We start from the raw sequence: 21,236 nt of genomic DNA, 5'->3' as shown, positions 1-21,236 counted from the left end.
TTGGTTTTTGTTTTTCTTTTTTTTTTAAAGGACTGGGAGTTCTTAGGCTTGCAAGTGAAAAACCTGCTTAGGTTCTGCATTTAGTGGAGCTGAAAGGAATCGCCTAGAATGTGAGATTTGCAGATGGGCTTGGTGTTATGATGCTCCCTGTAGTATTGGGGACCTTAATCATCAGCACTGCTGGAGCACGTGGTGTTTTGAGTTGAGTAACTTTGATGTGAAATTTGTCAAGTATAGAAGTGAATGGGAGAAGTCCTGCTCAAGAAGCCTAATTCAATAATAGGTCTGAAGTTTAGCCAAAAATAAAGTTTTGGAAAGAAAGTGTAAAGCAGTGCTGCTACTACAAATTAGTAACTGTTGTAGGCTAAGAACGAATTTTCTTTATTTGTATGGGAAAATACCCTTCAGTACTTGCAGTAAGGCAGGTTTACTTGCAGTGCTGTTCATTCTATTATTTATTTTTAAAAATAGTAAAAGTGCACGATTTTGTTGTATGGCACTCCAAACATTTGAAAGCTGCATTTAAAACACAGTTTAGGTAAAAGTCAATGAATTCATCTGCAAGTAAGCAATTATTAATGTGGAGAAGGACTTTTAACTGTTATGAAATGTGTCCTCGTTAACACAGGGTTTCAGAAGCTTGAAGCCCAGATTTCTGAAATAATTTAATGCAAGAAATGTCAGCTTGCTTTAGGTTGTAGCAGCTATGGACTTAGATGCTCAACTCTGAATGTTAAAAAAAAGAAAGGGGGAAAAAAAAAAGGCAAATGGAGAGTGGTAATCAAAACCATGTGATTTCAAGTGAGTTTAATGTCTCACATGCTTGTGCTCTGGGCAGTAGCGTGGTTCAGGGGAGATAGCTGTAAAATATGAAGCAAACTAGTTTTACACTTGAATGTGTTGTTCAGTTGTACTGTCATGGGATGAAGAGTTTCATGTACAGCACTCAAAATTGAGTCACTCCTTCAATTTGTGAAAAATAGCATTTAAAATTGCACATATTTGTACAAGTAGAGATCAAGGACTTATGCTAGCAGGCTTTCCTAGCTTGGGTTTTTCTGACAAGGGACACCTGAATGAACAGCAAGAAGCTGTAAGAAGGCACTGCCACAAGTCATGGCTTGAAATACTGAAAGCTGAAGGTAAAAACCATTTATCTGTTTGTAAGCAAAAGGGACTGGGTGTTTTTGGGTTGCTCCATTAACTGTTGAAGCTTGTCTATATGAAAGAATCAGAACTGGCTTTTATGTAAGCTAGTGAAAGTGGGAAGGCACTGTTAGTTTACATGGTAATGCAGGAGTAAATGGGTATAGGCTATCCATGAGTGAACTGGGATGTGAAACAAAGGTTTCTTACGGTCAGGAATTCCTGACTGGGGACTGTGGGGAGTGCAGTGTGGGGAAACATTACAGCAGCTGTTTTGACAGTGCTTTTTCATTCTGAAAGTAACCATGGGGCTGGCTTCAGAAGCTGTGTTTAATGATTTGGAAGGTTGTGCTCTCTGTGCATGAACTGATGTGAAAGAGCAGAATAGTCCCTTACTGCAGGAATACTTCACGTGTGATGTGCCAGGATGAAAATACAACCAGCAGCGAACCCCAATCTTGCTTATGGCAAGATTTTTTTCATTATTTTCCTTTTGAGGGTTCTGTTTTGTAGCAAGTCAACCATGAGTCTGGGGAGTCTGGGAAACCTGACTAATTCTGAAGAGTTTACAATATCCTAACATTGATGTTGCAAGCGATTCTTGCTTGCTGTGGCAATTCAACTCTGGTCTGGTCAGCTGTTACTTAGGATTTACTACATGCAGTATCAGCTGTGGTGCTGCCCTTTGCTGTGCAGGACTCACACGGGTAAGGGACTAAAGCAGCCAGTTGAGTGTGCGCCACATGGCACGTTCAGTGTCAAGACTATTTATCACATAACGAGATTAAGCTTTCACGCAGCAGAGCTGTACAATGCAGGCTCACAGCACCTGATACCTGCCCTTGGCAACTGGAGAACTGCAGAACAGGAGTTTAGCATCAGGGTGATCCTCTGCTAGCATCAGAAGAAAGAATTCTAAATGCCGAGGCTCCCGTCAGATGTCTGTACCTTATTTGATGTTGTCACTCCTGGGACGCTGCTTCGGAGGTATTCATCGCCTGGTGTGAGCAGAAAGGCTTTGAGACGTGAGTTTTTCTTTTCTTCCTTTTCTTAGGGAGTAATAGAAAATGGTGTCATTTCTAGCCACAAGGGCACGTTCATTATTGTTGCTCCATAAGTGTACAGTAAGTAGTGATGAAATAGTGTACGATACCTAATGGAAATAGCCAGTAAAAGAAATAATTTCTAGTCTGTGCCATTATACCAAGCACTGAATGAGTCCAGGGCAAGGAAACAATAATGAAAAGGTCATGCTGCTACAGTGGCAGGAGGAAAACTGGAAGAATGGGCTGTGAGCAGTGCTGCTGAGGGATACCAGCAAGCCTGAGTGGCATTTCAGCTGCTTTTCTGAGGATCTGAAAAATGGGCAGGTGTCAGAGAGGCATTGCTGTGCACAGGTAGGGCAAGCAGAGAACTGGTCCGATTGGCTCCCAGGCTGATGGTGCAGCTGGACTGTGGGCAGAACAATTGGGTTGTGCTGATGCATGCACAAGTTGAGGTTTGAGAAGCTCCTAGCTGAAATGTGTCCCATGAGATCTGGTAGCTCTGCTCACCTTTGTGGCAGTGCAGGATGTCGTTAAGAAGCAGAATTCTCTTGGGTTTTCAGCTTGGTGTCCTGGCCAGGCTGATGGCACTCTATATGGATGAAATGAAACTTTGCCTTGGGTCTGTCATACCTCTCCCTTATAAAGGTACTTGAAGCTTGGCAATACATCTCCTCTTATACCAGAAGTTATGCAACGTATCTTTGTACAGTATGGCTCTGTATGGGGCAGAATAGAGGCTGAGTGTGATATTTGTGATAACATCTTATTGTGGAGTGGCCTGATTTCATTTGACTTTTTTTGTACTTCTTGCTGAAAAAGACCAGCATGTTAAGTTTTATTTGCTATGAACCTTGGAGGTGCCATGTGATAGACTGCTTTGTCTGACAGACCAGGGGGCTGTTCAGTTTCTTCTGCCGTGTTGCCTTAAATAGCATTCTAATGTGAATATGAAGTTGCATACCTTACTGATTCATGGCCTTTCATCCCTAGCTGGGGGTCAGAGGTTCCTTGTGAGGTATGGTTTGTGTGCATCTTAGTTAATGTAGCCTTGAAGTACTCAGAGTGCTGTGATAATTCCCATTAAATGTAAATCTTTGTGTCCCAAATAACTTCTATTTGTGTGCTACCAAACTCTATGAAGTCCTATTCTGTAGTATGCCTGGTACACATCTCCTCTTCATCTTGAGTGAGAATTTCCATTTTCCACTTTTTTTTAAAGTGATTAAGTCTGGGATGAACAGGTAGATGAGATGGGGTAACAGAAAAACAGTACAACAACTTTGCTTAATGAATGGTCCCTTTTGGCCCATTTTAACTGTGACATACAGAATAAAACCGGGATATGGTAACTAAATCTTCTGATGAAGGAATTTCTAGGCTAGTCAGACAATTACCTATGTAAGTTTAGTTGGCTTGGGATTCTCAACAAGAACTACTTTTTTTGACTATCAGTGAAACCTCCTCGCCTGATACAGTAGAACTTCAGGATGCTGTAGGTGAAATTGTCCCATCTGCTGTTCCTCTCCTACCTATGTTCAGAAATTATGCTGTTCAGAAATTATGACATGCAGCTAGAAAGGCCTGCATTTATCCACACAATGCTCTTGAGTGTAGGTCAGTAGGTAAGATAGAGTAGGTTTTGGTTTATGCAGTACATAAGTTGTTCTCAGTTGTGATCTGCCTTCTCTGATTTCAGGGAATGGAGTGTTGCACACACTTGTGAGTAACTGATGGTATTGTGGAACTGCCTAGAAGGATGGAAGCCAGATAGCAAGCATGTTTAAAACCCTTCCTTGAGGAAATTGCTGACAGCTTCAGCCAGCACTTCTTGAATGCTGGCAGTGGTGTAACAGTGCAGGTTAAAGGATTTGCCACAAAGATGGTGAAGGGCCTGGAGCATCCCTCCTATGAGGAAAGGCTGAGTGAACTGGGTCTGTTCAGCCTTGAGAAAAGGAGACTGAGAGGGGACCTGATCCAGGTCTATAAATATCTAAGGTGTGGGGGGCAGAATGGCGAGGCCGGACTCTTTTCAGTGGTGAGTGGAGACAGGACAAGGGGAAACGGCTGGAAATTGCAGCATAGGAAGTTCTGCACAAATGTGCGCAAGAACTTCTTTACAGTGAGGTGACGGAGCACTGGAACAGGCTGCCCAGGGAGGTGGTGGAGTCTCCTTCTCTGGAGATGTTCAAGACCTGCCTGGATGCCGACCTGTGCGACCTGCTGTAGGGAACCTGCTTTGGCAGGGGGGTTGGACTCAATGATCTCTGGAGGTCCCTTCCAACCTCTACGATCCTGTGATCCTGTGCAGACTAAAAGGTATGAGCTCACAAACTACTGAGTTGTCACAAGGTCTGTTTTAGGTCAGTGTGAAGATCATGGGTAGGTTTAAACATAGGATGTAGAGGGGCTCAAAGACAAGCTGAGAGTGCTTCTGCGCACCTGGGGAATATAGTTTGCTGTGGGTTTAAAAGCAGGCAGGAACGCAGCTCCTTTGGCATCTAGTGTAGAGGACTAGCAATGACAGGGTGGAAGTCTCATCACAAAACTGAGAAGGTGACTTATTGGGGAAAAAAAAAAAAATCAGCGCCAAATAGGCTTGTTAAACAAGCTTTCTGGATGTATTTAAAAGCCGGAAGACTTGAATGGCTCTCCTAGCTGTGCAGCCTGGATGCCTAGACACATCACTTGGAAACTGGTAGGATCAAACTGCTTGCTCTGGAACTCGCTGACAGCAGAACAAAAAGATGATGTTTTTTTTGGCTAGTTTGTCATTTGTATGATTTTTCAAGGCTCTTAAGGTAGGAAAAAGTAAAATACTGTGGAAATCACGACATGATCCTGCAATTTCTTCCCCTTTTAACCAGCCTATTAAAATATTACAGAGCTCTCTAGAGAGTATCTTTATACTGCAACTTGTGATATGTTTGGTGGTGCTGAAAGATCTCTCAAGAAAGAGACTGTGTTCTTGCTGGAAGTTGATATGAGAAGGGACTGGTTCTTGCCCAGGTTTCTGTCAGAAGGTTGTTGGTTTCCAGCTGAATGGAAGGCAATTTTCCCTGCCCTGGGACAACAGCACACATGAAGGGGCTTGGGAATCCATTGTGATGTTAGGATGACTGGTTGGTTTAGCTGTGAGTTTTGTGAAGCAGGGCATGGAGATGGAGGAATTGGAGAAGTTTCATGAGATAGCCTGCTGAATGTGGCCTCTGAAGTTGCAGTAGGCAGTAGGAAGTAGGGGTAAAGCCTCAGTCTTACCACAGAGGTTAGTATTGAATTCACTTCTTAAACAGGTTTTTCTCAGCCAAGGAGCCCACCAAAAGGGAACAGTGATTTTTTTTTTTTTTTTTTTTTCCTGCACTTATTTTTGTTTGTGGAAAAGTCAGAGCTACTTTGTCTTGGAGATCCTGAAGATGTTGCCCAGGTCCTGTTGCTATTCAGTTTCTGCTGGTAGCATCTAGGCTTAACTTTTGTCTTGTGAGTTTATTAGTACTTTATTAACATTTTTGCAGCTAACAAATGGAATCTACAGATGTCAGGTTGATGTATGATGCTGTGCTGCTGTGTGTTTAGCAACAGGTACTTCTTGATAGTTTCTAGAAATGTTCTTCTCTATAGCTTTAGCATTTTTGTGCCCATCTATCTTCTGTCAGCTTCCAGTCTGTCCCATGTTGCTGAGAAAAACCCATGGTTTTGCCCTGGTTGGAAGGAGATCATAGTCATAGAATGGGCTGGGTTGAAAAGAACCACAATGATCATCTAGTTTCAACCCCTTGATATATGCAGGGTTGCCAACCACTAGACCAGGCTGCCCAGAGCCACATCCGGCCTGGCATTGAGCAGAAGTAATTGGGTGTGATGTACAAGTAGGGATCTACAGCTTGGCCATTGCCAATTGGCTGTGGGATGTGAGAGAGGTGTTAAAGGCAGAGCAGGGTGCTGAATCAGTGCCTCTTGAAGCAGTGCTGCTGAACTGTTTAGACATACCTTATTCTGTGTCTGTACAGATGAGATGTGTAAATAGGATGATGTCATTGACAGGGCTGGGGAAAAATAAGTCTGTGGAAGAAAAATGAGTAATTGCCATGGTTCTCTAGGCTTTCAAACCCCTTCAGTTTACCCAAGCTGCACGTCTTCAGTGTTTGCTTGCTGCTAATAGCCATGCTTTGTTGTTGGGCAGCACAAATGTCTGTATCTGTGCAGCTGTTCAACTTTGTAAGGCATTTGTGGGAAGGAGGTGATAAATGTGAACAGTCTGCAAGTGAATGATTGCAGGAAAATTAATTCTATCAGTCAGAGAACAGACACGGGATCATGTTATTGATCACAAATACCAAGCACAAGCAAGAGCAACTCTAGATTTTTATCTGACTGCTGAATTCAAGAAAACTTTCAATAGCTCAGGGTGGCACTTCACAAAAATGCTGTGTTGGGGTGGAGGAACAAAGAAGTGAAATGAATTAAGTGATTACAGATGCTCCCTGCTGCAGTGCCTTGTGAATTGTCTTCAGTGTAATGGCAAGCTGCTGAACTTGAAGCTGCCAGTTCTTCTGAGCAGTGCCTAAAATGAAACCCTCTTTTTAGTGGGTAGTCCTTAATTTCCTGTTCTCATTTTGTGTATGTTGCAACATTCTAAAAGCCATACAAATAGGCTTAAGCATAGCAAGTTGTGAAATATGTTGTGAATGTCTCACTCCTTATTCAGTAGTAATTAAATCAGAGCTAAGGTCTACAGGATAACTTTGTGCTTTTTTGCATAGTTATGCTAGTACTGCTGCTGTTTCCTACAGCTAATGCAGAGAAGCTGTTCTTCAGAACTGTTTTACTGTTGTTGAGATACAGTAAACTTTTCCAAGGTTTTCCAATGGCTAAATACGAATGCTATTATAAGAAATAATTTCTCATTCTTCTGGAGAGCCAGATTTTCATTTGCCCTCCTGTGGCTGTGCAAGGTTGGCAAATTTTGAGTAAATAAGTAAAAAGTTATCTTGTGATATTGGAAGGTGAAGAAGCTTCCAGGTGTACATGTCTTCATAGGCTACCTACAAGCTGGTGCTCGTTGCAGCCCCTGCCTACAGTGGGCCAGAGTAAATTATGTATGTATTCAGGGAGCATACCTGTGCATCAATAGGTTTGGGATGAGCTCCATGATCAACAGCACTTTGCTGGAACTATTGAACGTCCCTTTCCCTCACAGCAGCTCTTAGCATGGGGCTTGAAGCATTTGCCCCAGGTGTGGCTGGTGACATCTTGGCAGCTTGCTTGTGGCAGGGATTGGGTTCAGTGCTCAAAGATGTTTTAACCTGTGCAGGTTTGCTATCGTCATTGTAAAAATAATTTTGACATGTGTTTTTTTTTTTTTTTTTCTTATCTAGGCAATAGAAATAACTACCAGTGAGGAGTACTAAGATGCTTTGACCTGAACTGCTGTGTTTTTATAACACTGGAGCCACATTTAGAACAGTGATCTTGATGAGAAACAATGCAAATCTCAAACCTCTGAGAAACTTAAAAAAAAAAAAAAAAAAAAAAAAAAAAAATGGGCTGTAGCAGTACTGGGAAATAGTTTGGTAAACAGTAAAAGAATCCTATTTTCAGAATATAGATGTATTTATGTATGGGATCATCACAAAAGCTTTGGGTTTGATGGTATTGTAGTTGTCAGGATTATGAAGTTGTGTGAATATGATCCAGAGCATTTTGTTTAGTCTGTATGTGGATGAAGGTGGAGCATGGAAAAAGTAACCACACTTGTGCTCACCATGCCTGTGTTTCTTGCTCTGAAGCAGTGGAGAGACGTGGGAGGGCTTTTGCTGAGACATGGAGCACGGTTTTTGTTTCTGCTACCTAAATGAGGCAGTGTTTGCTTGCTTGCACATGCTGTGGGAAGATGACTCCACTGATTCATAGAGCTGCCAATGGACATGGCTGATGTCCATCATGTCTTCATGAGCCTTTGCCTTTCCTGCCTCAGTGCATCAATGTTTGTCATCTTCCCCTTTAAGTTGTTTTCTTCTTGCTGTTTGCACCCTCTAAACATCTGTGGAATGTTTTGTATTCTTTTCTTGGCTGTCACGGCCTCAGTACAACCAAATGCTCATCTTCATTCCTCTGCCCTGAGTGCCTTCCAAGCTGTCTTTGTCTCCAGTGAGAAAAATCAAACACCCCAAATAAGCTGCTAATACGTTGGTATGATTTATTATTTTTCAGATTGAATTGGAGAGCAAGTTTGGAAATAATTTGTTACATATTACTGCTGTTAGGAAACAGTAATGGAGAGAGATCTATGTCTACTTTATATTCCTTTCAGACTATTTTAATTAGAGAAGACAAAATGTGTATTCAAAATGTGGATTTCTTGCAAGCAATAGGCTGAAATAAATGTGTCATTTGTTCTTTCACTATCAAAAGTGATTCCTGCGCTTCTCTTGAGGATCAAACAATCTTTTACATCTTGAAGTTACACTACTATCCAAGAACAACAATTTTGTTAGGATCGAAAGGAAAACTCTGGACTAAGTCTGAGCTGTGTAAAATGTTTAATTGCTTCCAAATGACCACATTCTTTAGGGATGTCAAAACAGCTTGTGAAGGCTTCGCTTTGCAGACTGAAGCTTTAAATGTTTGCATGGAATAACCTTCACTGCAGGGCTGCTTGAGTGAAAATTGGGGCCCTGAGGTGTATTCTGGATGGACGCTTCTCCAAAACCCAGATATGAGATCTCTGCTGGGGTACCCCAGGCTCTGCAGCAGTTTCTCAGGAGTGTTCTACTGCTGTGAGAGCTGCTTGTGCCCTTCCTTCTTCTGCACAAATATAACTGTACATCTAACTGAATGGAGGATACTAGGGCAGTTTTGTTTTGGAATAATGTATTTAAATCTATTCCTTTTAAAACATTCTTCATCTTGTGCTATGCTGTTTATCATGGGCTTTTTGTTTTCACCAGCAAAAGCTTGACTGTTCTTCTGGGGTATTTTGTATTTCTGCACTGTAATTCAAAAAACTCAGGATTAGGTTTTCACACATGCAATACACATTTGCCAGATAGAAGAATGGAAAGTCATGTTGAAAATATGTTGCTTTCATAACATCCAGATGTGTCTAGATTTCCTTTTGTCTGTCCGTTGTGGTGACATTTTCTCAGTTTCCTTCTATTTCTCTTTTGCTTTGTGTGGTTCTCAATTGAGTAATAAAAGGGATAAACCGTGACTTAGTCCTTCATATTAAGCGTGACATGGGTACAGGGTCAGATTTCTGCCTGCGTGTTCCAAGTATAAGGGGAGTGTTCTGTCTGCATAGAAGATGCATTATTGAAACTGTTTGCCACCATTTAATGCTGTTGGTTTCCTATTTCTAGGAGCCATGCAATACTCCTTTGGGTATTGTATGCAACAGGGCTGGTCAACCGCTTTCCTGAAGACTTTTCCCCCCAGAAAATGCTCATTTGTGTAATTGTGACCAGTAATGGTCACAATATATATTTTTAGTTTTAAATTAAAAATGAAGTTGCTTGTTTTTCAGCGTGTATTGTAAAACAGTATCTAATGTAAGTAATAATATCCTGCATTGAATTTTCATGTATTAGAATGTTTCTGAAATCACTGATTTTAATGAAAAGCAGGACTTGAAATCAAATTTGAAAAGAGAAGATATTAAGAAACGTGCAGGGTTTGGAATGTGAAGCTGAAACTTCAGTTTGGATTGGTTGGAGTATGTTCATAATTGTAGTCTAATAACCTTAAAATGATGCTATTCATTTTCTCAGAAACTGTTGTGTAGTTGAGCTTATACATGAATTTGGCAGTAAATCGCACATACAAAGATTTATTGCCAAGTATCAGCATCAAGCAATAAACATGATAAATATCTATTTTGCTTTTATTGTTGCTCATTTAAAATCATATGTAAAAATTGCCTCTATAATATTATGGAAAAGCTATCTATTCTTTTTTTTTTTTTTTTCTTCTTCCTGCTGCCTCATTCTCTTCTAGGCTGAAAGAGCTGGCTGTAATGTTCTCTCTATGTTTTGAATCACCTCTTGTGATTTGTGTGATGATGCACTGGTGGTAGACTCTGGATGTGTAGGGTCAATATTAAGCTGGTTGTTAGACTCATTTTGTCCTTGCAAAAGCAGATCTCTTCAGAGAGGACTTGATCCTTGCTCTGTGATGGATTCTGGGTTGAACAGACAATGACCAGGCTCTAAAATTGATGTGTGTGTTTTGTTCCTCAGTTTCTTTGTTGTATTCATGTTTCCATCTTGCAGAATTTGTTACCTGCAGCAAATATCACAGGGAAAGCTAAGTGTTTCTCTTGAGTACCTTTTTCAGACTTCTACTAAATGGTTCATAAGTGTTTCAGGGTTGGAAAAACAATTTAAAACAGGGAGAGGCTGTACATCTTTGTGCTCACTTTTGTCCTGTGCATGATTTTTCAGTGACAGGTCCATTGGAAAAAGTCTTTGATGTCGACCCACTTCTGCACCTGCTTCTTCAAAAATCTGTGCAACTGTGACAGTGGTAATACTGTATATTGCTACAGGGTTGCAAATCAAAATGCCCTCTGGGTATTGCTGACAAATCTTAGATTGTGAGACAGGTTCATTTTTAGCTCATTTAGTGACTTCCTTGGGAACAACAATCCATTTTAGTGTGAACAGAAGGACTCTATTACACTGTCCTTCATGGTGCCATGTTCTATGTCTTAACCTGATAGTTGAAAGGTAGCCATTTGTCCATAGGTGAAAATTCCATCTGTGGTAAAACTACTGAGAAGTGTACTTTGAAAACTGCTTGTAGAAACTCAATTTAGAGCACTCTTCTCCCTCTAGCACAAAAGGTTTAAACTTCCTGTGCAAAGGACCTTGCAGACAGGCCATCTGCTTACAGTGTGTGTTTTTTAATGGTATGTGCACCAGCAGTACTGCAACAGGAAGACTTTGCTAACACCCAACATCTCTGGTATATATGTATGTGTGTGTATATACACACAAAAATCATGTCATTGTGTGAAGAGTTCTGCATGGCTAGTTCAGTAACCTTCTGGTCCTAGTTCTATTTATCATACTCTGGTCAATAGTCCTAGTGAAGTATTTAATACCATTGGAACACCGAAGTTCTTGGTTGCGTGAAAATCCTGTGGTTAACTGTTTATCTTTAAGCTCATTTGCAAATCTTCTGTGACTCTTGAGCCAGAAATGGGTGCTCCTTTGAGAATGTTTCAAGCATTTCCTGCAAAACACCATCTTGTTGTGTTCATAGGAAATTTTGAAACAAGCAGAAAATAGCAGAGAAAGATATCACATGCAGAATTTACATTCTACTTTGGAACATCCCAAGTGTTGAAGCCGCTGACTGCAGCAATCAGAAGTTATGTAGCAATGTATGTGCAGAATTCATGCTTCTATTGTGTGATGATTCAAATAATTAAATGAGCAAATATTGTGAACTGGTGGCGGAGATGGAGGAATGCAAGAGCTTGGGTCTTCAGTTGTTCTTGGTTAAGTATTTTGTAGTCTTTGGTGTGTCTTTACAGTGTTGGGAAATTGATAGATATGGCCCTTTGGTCTTGAGTTTCCTGGGGCTGCCAGCACTTAGGTGTACATTCTTTCCCTTTTTGCCTAACTTCCTCTCTTTGAAGTAGAGATCAGGCTTCCATTGAAAGCAGAAGTTGTCCAGATACATGACACGCAGATATCTGACTTTGAGGGCACTTGAAAGGCTTCTATTACTTTCTTTTAACATTTCAGACTCATAATATCATCCTAAATCACAGTACAGAATGAAAGCACAGTAGTAGCCTTCTAGATCTCTTTTGTGCTGTAGAAAGCTTAGTGCTTTATGTACAGGATCTCTCAAGGCCCGGCTGAGATTTCAGCTGCATTGTCTTCCATATGTTTGGAAAATAACCTCCATCATCTGTGTCTAATTTAGCAGAGAGCTGGAATGCCGGAAACATTTTCATTCCTGGTGAAATATAGCTGCATGTTCACTGTAAATGAAAGCATTGCATTGGAGTTGTTCCTTCGTGTGCACAACAGAGGATTTCCTCACTGTAGCTTCTTTTATCTATTTATAGGTTATGGTCCACATCTCTGCAGTGCGGGCTGAGCCCAGGTGCAGTGGGCTGATGTCAGAGCTACTAGTTGTGGTTCTACTCAGCCTATGTTGTGTGGAGGAGCCCACTGTTGCTCTGCACCTGCATGATGACCTGATGTCCATGATCTCATGTCCAGTGAAAAAGCATTTGATAGAGTTTGATATCTTTGTATTGTATGTTTAGACTCTTAGGCTGGCCTTGGAATATTTTAGAATCATAAATCATAGAATCACAGAATGGCCTGGATTGAAAAGGACCACAACAATCACCTACTTTCAACTCCCCTGCTATGTGCAGGGTCACCAACTACTAGACTGGGCTGCCCAGAGCCACATCCAGCCTAGCAATCTAGATGATACATCTGCATTTGAATCCTAGTCACAAATAGCAATTCAGTTTAATTCATTGTCATTTCACTGAAGCACGTGGCAAATTTCACCATTGTAAGAGGCAAGCTTCTCCAACAAGAACTTTTAGGATTTCAGAAGAGTTGGTGCTGCTAAGCATTGCTGTGATATTTGTGTGCATTTCTCCAGATATCTTTACCAGCTTATTTCCAGGGAAGCCGAATGCAGTCAACAAAATAAGTCTAACATCTGTCAGCTATGCTTGACTGTTTCTCAGCCTGCTGAATCTGGATATCTTATGTCTAAAGCTATTTTTGAAACTTTGGGAACTTTCTAGGTACTTGAATGTTTTGTTAAGAAATGCAGCATCTGGGATGTGTTGATGCTTACTTTTACTATTGAAATGGCACCAGCAATCTTATGTCTTCAAAGAGACAAGACTGTAAAACAACAAAAATAGAAATGTGAAGAAAAAGTAAAGGATGCCTGTTCTGCAGCCTCACAAGCCAAGTACCAGCGTCTATTTTTCTGGAAAATGCAGTTGTTGCAGTCTTTTCCACTGTTTTCACCAGTTGGTCTAGCTTCAGAAAAAGTCAGCTTACATTTTTGCATTCATGAAAGACTAAGTACAGTCTTGAACCACTGTGTCTATTGGGAGATGTACTGAAAAATCTTATTCGAGCTTGTATCTGTTCTGATAAAACTTGGTGTTTAAGTTTACGTAAGGGACAACTCAAGCTGGTATAATCAAGACAATTTTCATAAGCAGAATTGTCTTCTACAGGCTTGCTACCAGGGTACTTCACTTTCTAACTTGTAGGAACAGCGGAATGAAAAAGTATTCAGAGGATAAAAAATGGTAGCAAACGATCTGTTATCAGTGAGACTGTATTGCTTTGTAATACCTAATGGTTTTTGTTTTTTTTTTTTTACTAGTGCAAGTTTTCAATGAAGTATAAGATGCATTTCAGACACTCAGTACTTGAAGCCACTGCTAGTCTACAGAGTTTAGGACCCCGTGAAATGACTGTTTGCCCACATGTGCACAATCAGCATGCCTTCCCTCCTTCCTTCTCTGGTGTTCTCTCTGAAATTATGAGCTTACCACAATCTAGTGCCCGCAGGGTGCTGCTCAGGGTGAAGGTATTTGAGTTAAAATCCCTTACGCTGGCCTTTCTGCTTTTCTGTTCTAAAGGTTGGTTATACAGTTCTGTGGGAAAACTTGCACATAATGTACAGTTTTAAAATAGAGGAAGTCACACCTGAAACTTTTACCCATCTCTACTGTGCAAGATTGGTTTATGGAATGATCTGTGGTGCTGATGATGGCACTTAGTAGTCACCTCACAGAATTCATACCTTCCAAAATGCATTGTGTTTTACAGAAACAAATTCTATATTCATGTGCTTAGGCGAGTAAGGGAGCTGCTTGAATTTGTGGGGTACTGATTTAAACTTATCCTGGGTATCCTGCACTAATAAACACATTGCTTTTGAAGTGCAGGATGGCATTGGTTCATGTTACAGGTAGCATAAAGGTTGCAGGGGTGAAAAAATCGGATCTTCCAAAAAAATTTTTGCTATGACAGTTTTGATATTTGTAATAGATGAGAGACAGAAAACCTCATTATTTATTCTGTGAAAGAAATTTGACTTGGTCCTGTTTTTCTTCAACAGTGACCACCAAAGAGATGGGAAAAATGAGATAGCAGCTCTCAGCAGTACGTACATGGCACTAAAAATCCTAGAGTGCAATGGCTCTGCAGTGAGGTCTAGGATATAAGTTCCTGGTTGCCTTGACTACAGCAGTGTGAAATAGCAAGGCCCTCTGAATGTGCTTGGTAACCTCCTTCCCCTTGGGCATGCTGATACTCTGTTGTACAGACCAAGACTTATAAAGCTCAGTTTCTCCCTGCTGTGCAGGGAGTTGGTAGGAGAAGGTAGATCATGCTACTTTATGCTTAACGTTGTTTTATGCTGTTAATGAGCTGTCATTCACAGCAGGGGGGACCTTATGTCCCCCAGATAGCTCACCACTCTTAAAGGAGGTGCTGAACAAATTAAGCTAAGTAAATATGAATGTCCTTGGCCCACTCCTGCAGGTTCAGGACCTGCTGTGTTTGTAGCAGTGTTCCTTTGTGTCTGTCTGGGGGTTAATGCAACCACTTTTCTTTTTGCAGCCTACTTTGAGAGTCGAGGCTGTGTGTCCCGAGGCTGGCTTAGGAATCACAGAATCAGTCAGGTTGGAAGAGACCTCTAAGATCATTGCCCAAATGTTAATTAAAATGGGGATACTGTGAGCAGGGAGCTTTACTGGAAGGGGCAGCACTGAAGCTTTTTTTTTTTACTGAAACAGTTTAGAGGGTCTGGGAGTTGGAAATGCTTCCTGCAATATATGAAGGATTTTGGAGTCTGTGTCTCTACTGTAAATTTGGTTTTAAAGAAGTGAAATGTTAAGTTTGTAAGCATGCATTAATGCTTTCCTGGGCTGAAGGTGGAAATAGCAACTAGAAAGTAATGGTGCTTATTTTGTTTTGGCTCATTCTAGGGAAAGACATACATATGCTTTTAAAAATGTTGACTGTGTTATCTCCAGTTCCATAGTGTGGAAATTCATCAGTATGGTTAATATTTTCAAGTGACAGAGGCAATTACCATTCACATAAAACACTTCTGAAAAGCATTAGAGCTGTAGTGATTCCTGCTCAAAAGTAAATCTATGTTAAGTTTAGGTCCTGCTGAGGCTGGCATGCAGGGAGAACATAAACATTGGCTCTGCTGCTGAAGTGAGTAGGAATGGAAGGGGCTACATTCCTGAGTGTGCCAAGCCTGAGCCTTTGGTTCTGATTTGACTGAATTTGTGGTCCTGAGACCGTGCTGCAAAAGAGGGTGGGTGCTTGGTACCTGCATACAGTCCGTGATGGCTTCTTTGCTGTCAGCATGCTTGCTTGCAGGCATGCTGCACATGATGTACCTGCAGACATGTGCCCTTAGATCTGTTCTTGGGATGCTGTTGGTGCAGGTGCAAAGGGGACCTGGTGATTACAGAGGAATTTTCTCTACCTGGTTGTGCAGCATGCTTCATGCAAAAGGGGAGTAATGTTTACTTGACCTCCAGCTTTTTGCTAAGGAGCAAGTGAGTTGAAAGCATTGAGGAAGCAGTCAATTGCAGCACATCTGCGAGGAGGTTGCTGCTGCTGTTAACAAACTAAATCGTGTTTGTTGTTTTTTTTTCCCCTGCTTGCATACCTAGTAAATGTAAAACTGACCAAGATAATTAAGATGTTGCAATTACAAGAAACAAAGGAAGCTCCAACTGCTGAGAGTAGAGAGGGACAGCATGGAAAGTTGTGTTGGATTTCCTAGCAGAGCATGCAGCCATGTTGCTGTCTGAGAGCTTGCTGACTTCAATTCCGAGATGCTTTTGGCTGTCAGTCTTTAAGAACAAAGAGTAGTGCCAGATATTTTTTATACTTTGAGGGATTATGTACTGGAATCATGTTTGGACTGATCTCTTAATCAATTCCTTTTTGTAAGATGATGCTGTAAATGCTGAAGTATTCACCAGTGGCATGTGCGAATTATGTTGTTTTTAAGCTGCCCTTGTGATCGCTCTCTCTATGTAAAGTATGAAGCTGTAAACAGGATTTGGGGTTTTTCAGTGTCAGATGCTTGGAGGCAGTGTAGCTCATTAGTTGGGAGTGACATCTGGGAGCTGGAAGGTCTTTTTGCTCTTCCAGATGCTGCCTTTGACTTGCTCTCTGACCTTTTAGCTGCTCAGCATTTCAGCCTGAGACTTGCCAACTGTTCTGCAGTTCTCTGCCCGTCTTACATCACTTGACCCTTCAGCTACCAGAGGTTCTTCTCTATCTATTCTGTTTTGTCTGCTTTTTCAGATTGTAACACATGATATCTTGCAGTGTGAATTTCTCTGTAGTATCACCACTTATACAGAACAAGCCTGAAGCGGAAGTCCAGGTAGAATCCTGTAAGATGTGTGACCACTCTGCTTCCTTCGTACCTTTACTTTCTCTGTCACACTGGCAGCATCAGCCTTATCTTGCAGCTGTATGCTCCGAAGTGAGGAAAAACCTGAGTGTGTGTAATAAGTAACCTGCAGAAACATAACAGAGATGGCGTTATCCTTTCAACTTCCTCTGTAAGCTTTCAGAACTCTTCTTAGTGCTGTGCAATTGCTGTTAAATTGGACTACTTCAGGCCATCTGCACTTGGGAAGAGATAGCTATAGACCAACTGTATGCAAGTATGTGACAGTTTTCTGAGTCTTTTATAGATGGACTCCATCTTAACTCGGAAATAGTCAGCCAGATTAGGAGGTGTGGTGGAAAGAACAGAATTGCTTATGGTTGTCAGTGGAGTGTAACAGACAGAGGGCTCTTAGTTGTGCAGCTTTGTTGTGCCTCCTGCTACTGCAAAAGTGGTGGAAGGATAAATATTGTCTATCTGAAGATTGCATTAAAACAATGGAAATCAACCTTGAAACAGCTGCCCAAGGTACATGATGGTACTAAGCTGTAGTCACTGAGCTGCAGCAATTGCTTTGCTGTATGTAGCAGGAACTGAAGGATTCTGGGGACACCCAGAAAGACATAATCAAGTTACCAAAGTACACTCTCTAGTAAGAAAACCAATATGACTTTGCTGCTCTGTGGAGAAGAAATGCATTTTGGCAAGTAGATAAATTATGCATTTAGGAGTGATTCAGAGCTCCCTTCAATGCTGGCTGCAGAAAGGACATAAAACGAGTGGGAAGAGGTTCTGATTCATTAGACCTTCATTTACCAGAATTTTGTGTCAAAGGCCATGCTTAATACCTAGACACTACCTCTACTTTGCTATTTCAGCAGCAACTGTAGAGCATCTGGCACACTTGAGCTTCCTGTCCACCAGCTTTCGATGAGTGCTGTCCTGAATATATTATGGCGTGTTTCTTGATATTCTGATCCATTACGTGATTCCTGTAATGTGAGTTTATTTGATGCCCCTTAGTGGCTAGATTCACACAAGAATGGATGCTACTGGCCCTGTGGATGTTGATAGAGGCTTGCTGGTGTCCAGATCTCATTTATGTGGCTTATACAGTGTGTATCTGACCCAACACCCACCGTAACTACAGAAGCTATATATGCATACACAGAAATTGATGTTTTCAGGTACTATTCCCCTAAGAATCCTAGGAGAATTTGCTAACTGATATTAATTGTAACTTGGTAAGGTTTGAATGCATTCAAGTAGTCTTTTAAAATTCTCTAGTGCTGTTTTATTTGTGCTTTTTATAGTCATGCTTGGGTCTGTATAAGTAAACTGCATACTTAGAAAAGTTTGTATGCTGAATTCAACCTAGGTACTGAAGTATTATATTTGACCATGAGCTCAACATCTTGGCAAAAGTACTGGCTCCTTCTTTTTGGGACCAATCCCCAAATGCACTGAGAATTGATGTCTTTCCATTGGCTTCACTGGACTGTGGATCAGGCCTTCTCTAATCTGATACAGCTTTCATGATTTTGTCTGGCTGAAGAATTAATTATGTAGGCCTTGGAAGTGAATTATTTCAAGCAAAGTATCTTCAGCCTATCCCTGATAAGACAAACATAAGAATGGGGAATTCACAGCCAGATGTTTGTGATTAGGGCTGCTACTGCCAGTAGCACAAAAGGCGCTCAGATGTCTCAGGAAGCCTACTGGATACAAGTATAAAGCGCGTTCCAAAGGTGTTTGGAGAGCCACTGGCAAGTGCATGGTTGCAGCTTTTGAATTAAGTACAAGGCAGGAATGTTTCAAAATCTGTCCTTGCTGTAACAGAACTTGAGAGACTCTCCTTGCAGCGTAAAAATGGTTGCTAAGCAGTAGTGGAATGTCAACTCTTTGAGTATTTTTTTTAACCTCTTTAGCTGTGTTTTCCTTTTGTACACAACTGATGAATAGTGCCTGGCTTGAAGTGCCCTGATAGGAAGAAGTAGGACAATCTTTTGCTGCTCGCAGCAGCTGCTCACAAATGTGTCCCATGTTGCCTCAGAGATACAGGTGTCTTCAGATGTAGTGCAGGATAACTGCTGACAGTTTTTTCACTCAACAGTATTAAAAAGTTTTTCTTCAGGCAGACCAAACACAGAAGAATCAAAAGGAAATTCTGTGCTTGGAGGCAGAGCTCTGTACCTGAAAGAAGCTGAGAACCTTAAACTTAGCCACTTTGCTTATGCAGCTCAGGGGAAATAAGCAGAAAGGAACCCAAAATTAGACATTGCTTGGAAAACTAGCTATATCTCATTTAAGCGTTGAAACACTGAAACCCAGTTGTATATAGCACCCCTGTGACGTAAAGACTTTTATGATTTTTGGCACACAAATGTGTGTACATTTAGATGGCAGATATTATACAGCAAAAAATGAGTCTGCTGTTGATGGAAAATCTGAGCCTTTTGCAGGATATCTCTCAGTGCCCCTGGTGCAGAGAAGTAAATTCTGTGCAGACTTGGGGTGTTTCCCAACAGGAGAGAAAGGGAAGCAGAATTGTGTTAGGCCAGAGGAGGTGGTTGGGGCCAGCGCTCGGGAGCTTCTCACCTTGATTTGTTTGGGTCCAGATCGACCTTGGCCTGCAAAGATACAGTGTGTGGTTGGATGGCAAGGGTGGAGATGGGTTACTGGAAGGGAAAGCTGGTGCAACTTTGCGTGCTGTAAATGTGTTCTCTAGGCCATGAGAAATTTCAGAGAGAATAAGATCATACAGCAAACCAGGGTTTCCTGCCAAATGTATCTTGTTACAGTCCTGTGACTATTCAATGTAACTGGATTTGTTGTGTTTTAATGACTTTTCCAACAATTTCCTGGCAAAGGGCTGAGATTCAGTGGGAGCTGCCCAATTGCATGTTTCAAGTATCAAGTGAGCAGTAGCTGAGAAGAAATGCTTGCCTGCTCTTTGTGCGCAGCACCAGCACAGCCCTTCTGCTTGGAGCATGGGGAATGGTGGTACTGATACTGATCTTTGAGCCAGTGCAGTGAGCAGGGCTGAGGCTGGAATGTTCCTTGTATTTTAATTTGCTCTCTCAATGTTCAGGCAAGCCTGAGAATGTTGCTCACAGCCAGCCAGGAGTGAATGGATTGTGTAGGATTTCTTTGACTCTGGTCATTACTTAAGCTGGAGGCTGGCCAAGTCTATAGAGTTTACTCTGGCAGAAAGTGCAAGTTGCATTTCCTGCTCGGAAGATGAGCATGAGGAATATGCTCATTCAGTGCTTGAAAATGTATGACTTTCTGCCTCATCTCATGAGAGTGAGAGGGCTTGGAGTACATTGGTATAATTCCACACTTTGTCATATGTTATTTACGTACTGTTTGCACCTTGTTGTTCTCTGTGTTGGTGCCAGCACCCTGATATTACTGCAATTTATTTTTATGATCTTGGTGTTGAAGCAGCTGTAAAAACAACTAGTGAAAGTGAGCCAGCTGCTGGAATTTCTGATTCAGTCTGGTCAGTAGTAGGCAGATTCTGAAAGGAAAGGAGAGATGGAAAACAATAAATAAACTTAATCTCATGTCTAAATATAATAATGTGTAACAAAAATGTGTTGGGTGGCTGGAACTAGCTACTGAAGAGAACAATTTCACTGATAAAAGAAATAATATGGTTGTTTGTATGGAAAGTGTCGAAGTATAGCATATCACATTAGTTTAACAGAAATCTTACTCCCACATGTGAGAACTTGGTGCTTGTAGAAAGTTGTCTGTCTTGCACCTCATTTGTTTTAGTATTACGGAAATGCTTTGGTATATGTTATCAACAAGGAGATACACATCAATTAACACTTTGCTTGTCTAGCTAAAATACAAATACTTAGCTCATGTACAAGTGTCAGTACTAGTGCAATGTGTTTGTGGAATGAAACAAAAACCTTTCACCCAAGTGGTAAGTTGGTTGTAACTTTGGTCAGACTTCTGTTTGTCTGGGGGACCTGGTTTCCTTTACACAGCACTAAGACAAGTAATTACCTAAAATTTTCTTTTAGTTCTGTTTGGAGGCTGGCCTAAGTGGCAGCAATAGATCAAGCTGGCTTGGGTGTGTTTTTTGTTTTTTTTTTTTTTTTTTGCAGGGATGCAGCAAGGAGCAACATGTAGTCCAAGATGATCATTTCAGTAGTGCTAGGATAATGATTGGGCTTGGTGATCTTAGAGGTCTTTTCCATTCTAAATGATTCTATGATTCTAATCTGTGATAAATTCCAGTTAGGGGGATTGGTTATGTGATGGGATATCTAATTATTTACTGTCCACCATACCTGGAGATTAACTTCATTACTTAATAAAAAAAAAAAGCTGGATTATCCGGTAAAGATATGTCAGATAATGGTGAATGAGGTGTGGGTAGTAGGAAGCATCCTGCCTTCTTTAGTATGAAGTTGTACCGTCAGTTCATTGCTTCTTACTGCCCATAATCCAGCAGTACTAACTTTGAGAACAAAGCTGACGTCTTTCTCAGTGCCAAAGAAGATATCTTGCACTAGCTGAAAAAATCTTTTGTCTCTTTTCTGTTTTGTTTTTTTTTTGTTTTTTTTTGTTTTTTTTGTAACAACTAATTTCATC

At 41.1% G+C, this 21,236-nt stretch overlaps 1 protein-coding gene across 1 annotated transcript in view; it reads left to right on the top strand.

Annotated features, from left to right (window-relative positions):
• Positions 1-21,236, top strand: part of ARHGAP24 (Rho GTPase activating protein 24) — a 154,951-nt gene that overhangs the window by 4,951 nt on the left and 128,764 nt on the right. The window lies entirely within an intron of this gene.

Source organism: Lagopus leucura, unplaced genomic scaffold (assembly GCF_019238085.1).
Source record: "Lagopus leucura isolate 7727_CA_CO unplaced genomic scaffold, USGS_WTPT01 Super-Scaffold_100004, whole genome shotgun sequence".
Classification (NCBI taxonomy): Eukaryota; Metazoa; Chordata; class Aves; order Galliformes; family Phasianidae; genus Lagopus; species Lagopus leucura.
This window is presented reverse-complemented; position numbering and strand designations above follow the sequence as displayed.